Source organism: Tupaia chinensis, unplaced genomic scaffold, assembly GCF_000334495.1.
Source record: "Tupaia chinensis unplaced genomic scaffold, TupChi_1.0 Scaffold000023_1, whole genome shotgun sequence".
NCBI classification, from domain to species: Eukaryota; Metazoa; Chordata; class Mammalia; order Scandentia; family Tupaiidae; genus Tupaia; species Tupaia belangeri.
Genome location: NW_006159453.1, coordinates 4,669,252 through 4,680,826, shown reverse-complemented (window position 1 = coordinate 4,680,826; position 11,575 = coordinate 4,669,252). Strand labels below are relative to the sequence as shown.

Below are 11,575 nucleotides of genomic sequence, written 5' to 3'. Positions count from 1 at the left end.
AAAAAAAATAAGCAAAGAAGTACAGGATCTAAATGATACCATAAATCAAATGGACCTGACAGACATCTATAGAACTTTTCACCCTAAAACCAAAAAATATACATTCTTCTCATCCCTGCAAGGAACCTTTTCAAAGACTGACCATATGATAGGGCACAAATCAAGCCTTTGCAGATCTGAAAGCATAGAAAAAATATCCACATCTTCTCTGACCATGATGGAATTAAACTTGATATTAATTACAGGAAAAATCCTTGAAAATACACAAACACTTGAAAACTAAACAACCAACTCCTGAATGACTTCTCAGCTACCAAAGAAATTAAGACTAAAATAAAAAGATTTATAGAAACAAATGATAATGAGTACACGAGGTCCCATAATCTATGGGACACTGCAAAAACAGCCATAAGAGGGAAATTCATAGCAATTAGTGTGCATAAGAAAAGGATGGAAAAGTGGAAAATAGACAACATGAAATCGTGCCTTAGGGAATTGGAAAAACAACCACCAAAAAATCCAAAAAAATGCCAAGGGAAAAAAATAATAAAGATTTGAGCAGGAAGAAATGAAATAGAAAATAAATGAACTACACAGAAAATAAATGAAAGCAAAAGCAGGCTCTTTGAAAAGATTTTTAAAATTGACACACAATTACCTAGATGATTAAGAAGAAAAGAGAAAAGAATTAGATTAATCACATTCACAATAAAAAAAAACAGATAATATTACAACAGACACAACAGAAATACAAAACATCATTAGAGGATACTATGAGTGACTATATGCCAACAAACAAGAGAACCTGCATGAGATGGACAAATTTCTGGACACATATAATTCAATCTACCAAGGTTGAACAGAAGGACATAGAAAGCCTGAATAGATTCTTAACAGATAATGAGATTGAATCAGTAATAAATAACCTCCCAACAAAGAAAAGCCCAGGTCCTGATGGCTTCACTTCTGAATTCTACAAATCTTTCTTTTTAATTAATTATTTATTTATTTCCATTTGTTATTGTTATTTTTTTTATTTGATGAGTGAGCGAGATAGAGATAGAGAGAGAGAGAGAGAGAGAGAAAGGGAAAGTGAGAAAGCAAGCCACCAGGTCCAGGACTTGAACCATGGTTGGCCATGTGGGAATCCAGCACCCTTATCCACCACACCACCTGCTGGCCCCTCTACAAAACTTTTAAAGAAGAGTTAACCCCCATTCTACTCAAACTATTTCTAAAGATCTCGAAGGAAGTAATCCTCCCAAATTCATTTTATGAAGACTCCATCATTCTCATTCCTAAAGCACAGAAAGACATGACAAAAAAAAGAAAATTACAGATATCTCTGATGAATATAGGTGCAAAAATTCTCAACAAATTACTTGCAAATCGTTTTCAACAATATATAACAGATTATTCATCACAACCAGGTAGATTTTTATTCCAGGGATGCAAGGGAGGTTAAACATATGCAAAACCATAAATGTAATATACCATATTTACAGAAAGAAAGAAAGAAACCATATGATCATTTCAATTGGTGCAGAAAAAACATTCGACAAAATACATCCCTTCATGATTAAGACTCAAAGCAAAATTGGCATAGAAGGGTCATTTCTCAGCACAATAAAAGCCATAAATGAAAAATGTATGACTAACATGATACTGAATAGGGAAAAGTTGAAAGCTTTTTCCACTAAAAACTGGTACAAGACAAGGCTACTCCCTTTCTCCTCTTCTTTTCAATGTAATGCTGCAAGTCCTAGCCAATGCAAGCAGAAAAGAAAATAATATAAAAGGCATTCAAACAGCGAAAAAAGAGTTGAATATCTTTATTTGCAAATGACATAGTAGACATAAAAGGCCCAGGTAACCATGAAAAAACTTCTCAAAGTAATAAATGAATACAGTAAAGTGGCAGGATACAAAATCAACATCCAAAAGTTTATAGCATTTCTATATATGGACAACAGGCTGACTGAGGTAGAACTGAAGGATATAATCCTGTTAACCATAGCACAAAATGTGTAATATACCTAGGGATAAAACTAACCAAGAAAGTCAAACACCTTTATAAGGAAAACTATGAAAATCTTTAAAAAAGATATTAACAATGACACAGAAAAGTGGAAGGACATCCCATGCTCCTGAATTGAAAGAATTAATATAATCAAAATGGCAATTCTACCCAAATTAATCTACATATTTAACACACTTCCAATCAAAGGATCAAGAATATTCTTAACAGATCTAGAAAAGATAATCATAGAATTTGTCTGGAATCATTAAAGACCCCATATTGCCAGAGCAATGCTGTGCAAGAAGAATGGAGTCGGTGGCATCTCATTCCCTGATCCTAAAATATATTACAAAGCTGTGGTCATCAAAACAGCATGGTATTGGCACAAAAACAGGCAGATGGACCAATGGAACAGAATGGAGACTCCAGAAATAAACTCCAAAATATACAGCCAACTGATTTTTAACAAAGGATATCAATCAATCCAGTGAGAAAAGGAAAACCTCTTTTGTAAATGGTGCTGGAAAAACTGAGTATCCACCTGTAGAAAGATGAAATGATACCCATCTTTCACCATTAACAAAAGTCAACTCAAAATGGATCAGAGACCTAAACCTAAGACCTCAAACTATGAAACTACTGGTGGAAAACCCTGGAGAAACTCGGGGAGACACTGGGATAGGCAAAGATTTCTTAAATAAGATCCTGAAAGTCAGAGCAATACTCCCCAAAATAGACAAGTGGAATTACATCAGATTAAGAAGTTTCAGCATAGCAGAAGACACGGTAATTAGTGTGAATTGACAACCCTTGAAATGGGAGAATATTTTTGTAAACTATGCCTCAAATAAGAGACTAATAACCAGAATACACAGGGAACTCAAATGGTTTACCTGAAAAAAGTTATTAAACCAATTAAAAGATGAGAAAATGAACTGAACAGACAACTCTCTAAGAAAGACATACAAACAGTCAAAAAACATGAAAAAATGTTCAGCATCCCTCTTCATAAGGGAGATGCAAGTCAAAACTACCTAACCCTAGTCAGAATGGTTAAGATTAAAAATACAAAAACATTAAGTGTTGGTGGGGTAGTAGTGAAAAGGGAACTCTTCTACCTGGTTGGTGGGAATGTAATTTGGTCCAGCCACTGTGGAAAACAATAGGGAGTTTTCTTAAAAATCTACAAATAGAACTACCATATGATTCAGCAATCCCACTCCTGGGTATCTAGCCAAAGGACAGGAGAATGCTTAGTTGGAAAAGTGTTTGCACATCTATGTTTATTGTGACATTATTCATGATTGCTAAGACTTGGAACTGACTCAAATGTCCACGAACAGATGAAGGGGTTGAAAAAGTGGCACATATACTCCATAGAATACTATTCATCTATAAAAAAAATAAGAGCCTTGCATGGTATTTGATCGAAAGTGGATAAATATGGATTTACTGAGTGAAGCAAGTCAGACTATCAAAGAGAGACATTATATTTCTCCACTTAACATATACCAACTGTCTCCACTCTATGGTAGAGTCTGAAAGATTGGAAGATCTAAAAACATTGAAAATAGTTATGGACATGGGAGACAGTGTGGAAAGAGGATGGGAGAGGGGAAGATTGTAAGAAAGGAAATTAGGGAGAAAAAAACAGAGAGGTAAGACATTTCTAGAGCACAGAAATAGTTTATTACTTGATGATAATGTGTACAGTATTCTCAACTGGACTGGTCTGAGCTGTATTTTATGTTGGGTAAATTCTCTTTACATGCTAAATGGTGTATAGTGATTGAATGTATGAGAAATAATAATCACAATAATTTTTCAAAAAGAGTGCCAAGATCACTGAATGAAGAGAGTCTCTTCAAAAAGTGAAATTGGGGAAACTTGATATCCACATAGAAAAATAAAAAGGGAAGTTGGACAATTAGAATGTTAAGTTATATCATAGAAGAATTTTAACAAAATGGGCTGGCCCTGTAGTCTGGTGGTTTGGGGAGCTTGATCCCACATTGCCAACCACACAATTCAAATCCTGGTCCTGGTGGCTCAGAAAGCACTCTACATGTGTGTATGTGTGCACTAAACCCCAATAGGATGGAAAAATGGAGGAGAAGGGATTGAAGCATGAACATGCCCCAGTGGAATGTGCTTTCTCCCTTTCTCTGAGTTATTTATCTCTTTCTGGTGAGTGCATGCACCCTCTGGCAATATGAGAAAAAAAAAAAAACTAACCAAAATGAAGAAAAGATTTAAACATAATAGACCGAAAACTATAGAACACTTAGGAGAAAACATAGAGGAAAAGCTCCATGATAGTCGTTTTGGCAGTGATTTCTTGGACATGACATCAAAAGCATAGACATCAGAAAAATAGATACATTGAATTTTATCAAAAATTCACATCTGTGTCAGGACCAGCAGTTGGCGTAATGGCTATGTCACTAGACTCCCATGTAGTTAACCACGGTTCGAGTCCTGGACCGGGTGGCTTAAACTCACACCAGGCGCATGTGCATGTGTGCCCAAGATCCTGAGAGGAGGATGAAGGAGAAGGGATTGTGGCGTGGCCATCCCCCATGGGGGGTGATTTCTCACTTTCTGTCTCTCTCTCTCTTTCTGGTGAGCGCATACACCCTATAGCAAAGACCTCTCCAAAAAAAAAAAAGACAATATATGGGAAGTGGGAAAATATTTGATAAACATATATCTAACAAGGAATTGATAGCCAGAATATGTAACAAATATCTAAAGTGCATTAGAAAAAAGCTACCAGATTAAAAATGATTAAAAGACTTAAATAGACATTTCTTCAAAGGTAATGTACGAATAGTCACTGAGCACATGAACAGATGCCCTATGACATCACTAGGGAAACGCAAATCAAAACCACAATAAAATACTACTTTATACCCTGAGTATAAAGGTGGGAATGAACAGTGAAACTAACTTTCTACCCAGAGTTGGGTTTTTAATCTTTTTATTTTTATATGTATATTGTGGCCAGAGTTATTTATCTCTTTCTGGTGAGTGCATGCACCCTCTGGCAATATGAGAAAAAAAAAACTAACCAAAATGAATAAAAGATTTAAACATAGTAGAACAAAAACTGTAGAACACATAGGAGAAAACATAGAGGAAAAGCTCCATGATAGTCATTTTGGCAATGATTTCTTGGATATGACATCAAAAGCATAGACATCAGAAAAATAGATATGTTGTATTTTATCAAAAATTGACATTTGTGGCCAGAGTTATTCTAGCCACAATATACATATAAAAATAAAACCCAGAAATTAAGAAATGCTGGCAATGATGTGGAGAAATCAGAACCCTTGTGTATTTCTGATGGGAATATAAAAAGTGTAGTCATTGTGGAAAATATTAGGACATCAGGAAAGTCATGACATATTTTTCTGTTTTTCTGTGCAAAATGCATCATGACTTTCCTGATGACCCAATAATATAGGGATTCCTTAAAATGTTAAACATAGAGTTCCCATGTGAGCCAGAAGTTCCACTTCTGAATGCATACCCAGAAAAATGAAAGCTGGGACTCAAACAGATATTTATGTACCCATATTCATATCAGCATTACTCATAATAGCCTGATGATGGCAACTTGAGTGTCCATCAGCAGCTAAATGATTAAACAAATCAGTATATAGATGCATATCTGACCTTAAAAAAGAAGAGTTTTGACACTTGGTAATTTTGATTAACCTTGAAGACACTATGCTAAGTGTAATAAGCCAGTCACATAAGGACAAATATTATATAATTCCACTTACATAAGGTTCCTAGAGTAGTCGAATTCATAGAAACAGAGTGTAGAATGGTGGGAAGTGGAGGCAGATGAGGAGTTAATGTTTCATGGCCACAGAGTTTCTACTGGGGAACTGAAAGTGTCCTGGAGGTGGATGGTAGTGATGGTTGCACAACGTAAATTTACTGAATGTCACAGCATTGTACATTTTAAAATAGCCCCAAGTATATATTTTATCTACACTTTACTGCAATGAAAAATGAAAGAATATTGGGACCAGCAGTTAGCGTAATGGCTATGTCGCTGGACTCCCATGTAGTCGACCACGGTTTGCATTCCGGACCTGGTGGCTTATGCCGGGCACGTGTGCGTGCGCACCCAAGATCCCAAGAGGAGAATGGAGGAGAAGGGATTGCGGTGTGGCCATCCCCTCTGGGGGGTGATTTCTCGCTTTCTATCTCTCCGTCTCTCTCTGTCTGTCTGGTGAGCGCATGCGCACTATAGCAAAAAAACCTCTAAAAAAAAAAAAAAAAGAATATTCAGGGCCAGCCTGGGCCTGGTAGTTAAGGAAGCTGAATCATGTGATTGACCATGCGGTTTAAATCCCAGACTGGTGGCTTGAGAAACATACAGGGCACAGGTACATGTATGCTCAAAATCCCAAAAGGAGGAAGAAATAGAGAAGAGGTTGTGATGTGATCATTTTCCACAGGATGATGCTTCCTTACTTTCTCTTTCTGTCTTGCTCTAGCAAGCGCATGTGCCCTCTGGCAAATTAAAAAATAAAAAATTCAGTACAGATTAAACATTTTTTAACCTTGAAGCCTAATAGAAAGTTGCTGTTTCTGTAAGAACATTTTAATAAATGTCTTTTACTTTATTACAGTTTGTTATTACATACACTAATTATTGGTTTACTTTTCCCCTTATTCCTTCTAGGAAATAACAGTTTATGCATTTAAGGGAAAACTAGGGCATGGGGGCAAAAGTTAATGAGCTGAGTCTCACTCCCTTGAAAAAAGATTAAAAACCCTACTGTGGGTAGAAAAGTAGTTTCACTGTTCATTCCCACCTCTAACCTTCTCCCCTCACGTTCCCCTACAGTGGATGCCAACAGTGTGGTTGCACAGAAGGTGATCATCCAAGATCACGCCACTCACCCTTTTTCTTCCCAGCCAGCTTGTTCATCAGGTAGGATTTGCCTGTGCGGTAGAGGCCCACAATAGCCACCACCACGACAGGCTGCGTAATGGCGGACAGGATGTTCAGAGCGTCCTGATTGGCCACTAGCTGCCCTTCAGTGTTCTCAATGAGACACACTGGGCTTGGCATGTGGTTCTCTGAGGCCATTTCCAGGATGTTTCCTTGCCTGCAAAAGAGATGAAATGAGTAAGAATTTTTGGTCTTTCGCATTCAGAAGGCAGAGTCATACAATTCTGCATCATGTCCCTAAATTTTGTGTGTCAGCAAGGATAGCTGAGGAGAAATCTGTATCATTTTAAAGTCATGATGGGACCAACAGTTGCCATAATGGCTATGTCGCTGGACTCCCATGTAGCCAGCTGCGGTTCGAGTCCTGGTCCCGGTGGCTTAAAATCACACTGGGCGCGTGTGCATGCGTACCTAAGATCCCAAGAAAAGAATGGAGGAGAAGGGATTGTGGCATGGCCATCCCCCCTAGGGGGTGATTTCTCCCTTTCTGTCTCTCTGTCTCTCTGTCTCTCTCTGTCTTTCTGGCAAGTGCATGTGCCCTATAGCAAAAAAACCTCTCCAAAATAAATAAATAAATAAACAAACAAATAAATAAATAAAGTCATGGACGTGTTATCAGAGTAATTCAATAAAAAAAAATGTTGGTATAACAGAGACTTATCAACATTCAACTACTTTCATGGTCTGAATCTTCCATTTCATTTATTGTGGAAAAATTTCCTTTTGTATTCTTATTTAAAAATTTACTCTAGACATCAAATGAAAAATAGAACACAATTTAGAAAATAGATTTTGCATCCTGGGTATAAATAACAAGTTCAATATTTACTTTTGCATTCAGTAATCCTTACTTACAATTGGTAAAAGAAAAATAAACCAGCCAACTTAATAGAGTTTTAATTGAACAAATCTTAACACAATTTAAATCAGACAATTGTCCCTGGACTTCTGGACAAGTCCAGCTAGCTTCATGGTTGACTTTAGTATTTAAGTTTTAGAAAAGGGAAAAAGTGACATACAAAACCCAAAGTGAAGGAATGAGATTGGACTGGTTACGGGTGGAAGGCAGGCTGCACGAACAGCCCAAAAGGTGGGCTGTCAGTGATAGCAGGAGTGAGCAACTGCAAATACCAAATGTAGCAAAAGAGACTCTGAAATAAAGATGAAAGGACCAGGAAGCAGATTGAAAAAGCTACATAGGAAGTTGTTTAAAGAAAAATACCTATATTTGCAGCAATACAATATTATGTTCTTTGTTTTTCCATTTGGAAGAGGAGAAATATTAACAAGAAGAGAAGGTGTTTGGAAAGAATAGCATAAGCAGCCAAAAAGGAGACAAAAAAACTGTTAAACAAAAAGGTGATGAATGAGGCTAGTGCCATGCCAAAGAATTCAGGGGTATGGATCCCACAGGCCAGATCAGCACTGTCTGAGGGCATGGAAAGATCAAGGGAAAAAAAGATGTCATCTTTAATGACGAGTTACAGAAGATTAAGGGGAAATTTTTTGTGTACATAGTGGAGCTAAAACCTACTCAAAAGAAGTAAGTAGAAGAAATTAGTGAGTCTGGACTATTTGTAAAGGAAAAAAAAATCCACTTTAAAACAAAGTTCCAATGTTTCATTAAAAAGTATGCTGCCTTGAGGTAGGCAGGTGGCATGGTGGTGGAGGGTGCTGGACTGCCACATGACCGACCACGGTTCAAATACCAGACCTGGTGGCTTGCTTTCTCACCTGGTGGTTTCCTTTCTCTTTCTCTCACTCTGTCCTTGTTCTGGTCAAATTAAAATAAACAAATAAATAAAATCAAAATAAATCTTAAAAAAAAGTATGCTGCCTTCATGAATCTTCACATTTCATTCTGAGTTTCAGTTTTTGCTTTGTCTTTAACAGTGTAAATGGGCTGTTTACCCTGCATGTTATTTGCTGTTCTTTGTTTCTCATGAAAAGAACACATGTATAGTCCTTTCGATTTCTATAATAGCTGCAGTAGGAGCAGTATTAAGGCTCTATCAAAGACAATAATAATTTGTGTCCCTTGTCACACAGACAATGTCCACCAAGAGAAAGACATTTTGAAGTCTGCATTTTACCCCAGGTCTGCTGGTGCCTAATTCAACACAAGCAAAGCAGTGACACTGAGGGACAAGCTACTCCCTAGTAACAGACTCTGTGTTCTATCCTAAGCTCTGCTACTGCCCGTCTTGGTTCTGATGGCTTTCAAGAAAACTCACCAACCCCTTTAAGTTCCTTCCCATTCTAGCCCTGATCTTATTTTATGATCTTTGTCTCCAAGCAGAGGTCTTATAGAGCTAGAAAGGAAGTTGCTTTCCTTAAGTAATAACGAGTTCTTACCTCTTTTATCTTTGGTTTAGGTGAAGTCGTTTCTATCCCTGCTTTGTCTCTCCCTGGGTCCCTGGAATTTGATTTCACCCTTTGCTGTTGTGCGGCTTTCTGGAGTTCTTCTCTGAGCAAATGAGAAGTCAGGCAACCTCTTCTATGAGTTAAAAGAAATGAAACTGAAAGTATTTAGTCCAAAGCAGTAACTTGCTAACCGTAAAAGGAGTGTCTGGGTCTGTGTTAGTGGGAGGATTTGACATGATAGCTCAACCAGAACCCTTAAAGATCTTAGAGATTATTTGTAGTTTTAAAAAATGTTAATTAGAGCTTATATGTAATAGGATGTCCCTCAAGATAGGGGGTCAGTTAGAAAATCCTAGAATGAGGAGGCATCGTATTGCTTTTTAGGTCTAATTTCCTAAAATAAAATATACTCCCAATGGGGCTGGTCATGCTTTTAGAGACACAGTAAGAGAAGGAAAGAGTACATTTCACATACTCTTTTTTTTGTAGAGGTTATTGTCTTATGTCACATGTGCTTGCCAGAGAGAGAGAGAGAAAGGGAGCTAGAGACAAAGACTATGAGAGGAAAGTGAGAAATCACCCCCTGGGACAGATAGCCATGCTGCCATCCCTTCTCCATTCTCCTCCTGGGATCTTGGGCGCACACGCACATGTAACCAGCATAATCTTGAAGCCACCAGGTCTGAGACTGGAACTACTGTCAGTCATGTGCGAGTCCAGCCACTTAACTACTACACCATCTGCTCACCTTCCTGTACTCTTTATTTATTTATTTATTTATTTTGGAGAGGTTTTCGCTATAAGGCGTGTGCGCTCGCCAGACAGACAGAGAGAGATTAGAGACAGAAAGCGAGAAATCACCCCCCAGGGGAATGGTCACGCCGCAATCCCCTCTCCTCCATTCTCCTCTCGGGATCTTGGGCACGCACGCACACGCGCCCGGCATGAGTTCTAAGCCACCGGGTCCAAGACGCAAACTGCGGTTGACTATGTGGGAGTCCAGCGACATAGCCATTACGCTAACTGCTGGTTCCCACCCCCCTGTACTCTTGAATACTCAGCACCTGGCATGTAATTTCCAGGAGGGTGCTCTAGGTGTTGTTCAGGTGTTTGCAGCTCAGCACTTAATGCTCTGTGTGGATTCTGTATCTGAGATCGCATAATAAATACTCCCCCACTTCCCTGTGATTTTACCAAAACCAAAGCATAAATAAGAGCTACACATGTTGTGTATCTTATTCAGTCCTGACTACAGTCCTGCAAAACCGGCGGTATTATCTCCATTTCATAGTGAAGACTAGACGGCTGAGGGAGGGAACGTGTATGCTTGTCCACATTCACTAAGCAAGTCACAGAGGTGGGAGGCAAATTTTAAACTCTGTTTAACCTTAAACTCTGTGCTGTTTCTCCCCTTCCTCATTGATTTCCTAAGGAAAAAGAGAGAAGAAAGAGATATACAAGGTTCTCTGCTGATCTCACCATACTCTGGTATTGCTCCACACCCAGAAGCTAGTGCCTGAAGTTTGACAGAGATAACCCTACTGCCTGTCTTTTATTAACCTTTTTAGATCTCTCTGAGTGACTCATACTTTAGTTTACTTTCAAAATTAAGATTCCACTGGGCATTTCAGTTTTTGGAAAATACCCACCTTCTCCCTGCCTTAGGAGTCCTTGCACCAGCAATTTTCTGTATCTGAAACTTTATCTCTGGTCTTGGTAAGGTTGGTTCTTTCTTCTTTGTTAGGTCTCAGCTAAATGGCGTTTTTGCAGAGAAGTCTGCCATGAATCCTTTTTCAATCTTTACCACATCAACTTGATTTTTTTTCATTTCTTTTGAACTACCTGAAATTCTAATTCGAGATCATAATATCAAAAACCTAAAAAAAAAAGAGAAGACTTTGTGTTAGATGATTTTGCCCAACCATAGGCTAATGTAAGGTGTTCTAAACATATTTAATGTAGCCTAGGCTGAGCTAGGATTTTGATAGCTTAGGTATATTAAACACATTTTTGACTTAAGATGTTTTCTTACTGGGGCCAGCAGATGGTGTAGCAGTTATGTTTCTGGACTCCCACATGACCAACTGTGGTTTGAATTCTGGACCTGGTGGCTTGGAAATCATACCAGGCACATGTATGTGTGTGTGTGTGTACTCAAGATCCCAGGAAGAGAATGGAGCAAAGGGGATTGCAGTGTGGCCATCCCCTCCCGC

The 11,575-nt window shown here is 38.3% G+C and overlaps 1 long non-coding RNA gene across 1 annotated transcript; it reads right to left on the bottom strand.

Annotated features, from left to right (window-relative positions):
- Positions 1 to 6,927: 6,927 nt before the first annotated feature.
- Positions 6,928 to 11,077, bottom strand: LOC114007286 (uncharacterized). Its single transcript, XR_003548917.1, has 3 exons — positions 11,012 to 11,077; positions 9,354 to 9,495; positions 6,928 to 7,155 (listed from the first exon to the last, which is right to left on the bottom strand). It is a non-coding gene; the product is annotated as an uncharacterized LOC114007286 (long non-coding RNA).
- Between the last annotated feature and the right edge of the window lie 498 nt (positions 11,078 to 11,575).